This window comes from Gavialis gangeticus, unplaced genomic scaffold (assembly GCF_001723915.1).
Source record: "Gavialis gangeticus isolate Ggan-Ray unplaced genomic scaffold, GavGan_comp1, whole genome shotgun sequence".
NCBI classification, from domain to species: Eukaryota; Metazoa; Chordata; order Crocodylia; family Gavialidae; genus Gavialis; species Gavialis gangeticus.
The window spans coordinates 7,934,976-7,936,125 of record NW_017729011.1 but is presented as its reverse complement, the minus strand read 5'-3'; positions in this window follow the sequence as shown (position 1 = coordinate 7,936,125).

The window sequence follows — 1,150 nt, the reverse complement described above, 5'->3', positions numbered from 1 at the left end:
AGGGTCCTGGGGCTGGGTAGATCTACCCAGCCATCCCACTATGTCTTGTCTCTTAAACCCTGCCAGTATTCTTATCAAAACTTCTTCAGTCGTTGGCATCTATGCATTTTCCCACGCTCTGCTTCTCCCAGTGTGATATGCACATCCTCTGCAGTAACCCCAGTCACACTATGTCCAAAAACAGCCACATGGCTGTTCTTCAAACCCATTTGCAGAAGGTTCTGTCAGTTTTTCTTTAGCACTTCTTCCCACTATTGTTATATGCATCTTTCCCCTAGGCTCAAAACCCAGAAATCTGCACTCGTGCACAAAAAAAGAACTAAAATCTTAAAATTAAATAAAACAATCCAACATAAGAATAATCATAAGCATACAGAAATCTCATCCCTGAGAGTCAGTTTCTTCCCCAACAGGCAATAACAACAAGGCTCTCTCCAACTGCCCTTGATACAAACTATGCACCGTGAAAAATTTGCAGAACTTTCACAAGCAACTTAAGACTAGACATGCAGTGTGAAAGTCTCTTAATTTTCTGTGAAAGCATCACTGCTGATGCTATATTTTTACCTGCATTTCTCCTGCAGGACCCTAAATTCTAGTCAATGAGAAAAGGCCAGTTTTGTTTGACCCTATTATTCCCCTCCCATCCCAGCAATAAAATTATTTTAAAAATGGTTTTACCCCCTACTCCCCCTTGTAATTTTCCAACCTGGCTACTTGAAAACACTGTCCATTAAACATATAAGTGGTATCATATGCACAGTAGATTATCTGAGATAAACAACTCTTCCAGGCTCTCCTCCTTTCACCTCCCCCCAGCTTCCTTCCCCAAGTTCTGATGCGTTGAAGCAAGAGGTTGCATCGTCGCTGTGAGAGATTTCAAAGGTTAGGCACTTAGTAGTGAACAACTGGAGCATTCAATAGAAACAGTGGGACCTGGAATGACAATTGGACTAATTTTCTACATAAAGAGTATTTTTTTTGTCTTTTTTGTTTCCTTTTTTACTGTACAATTTACAAAAATGCACACAATGAAAATTTAAAGTTCTATCTAATAGCTTGATATAAAACCGATTACATTTCTCCTTTCCAACCCTACACGTTTTATTCTTTTTTTTCTTTCTTTTTTTTTTTTTTTTTTTTTTTTTTT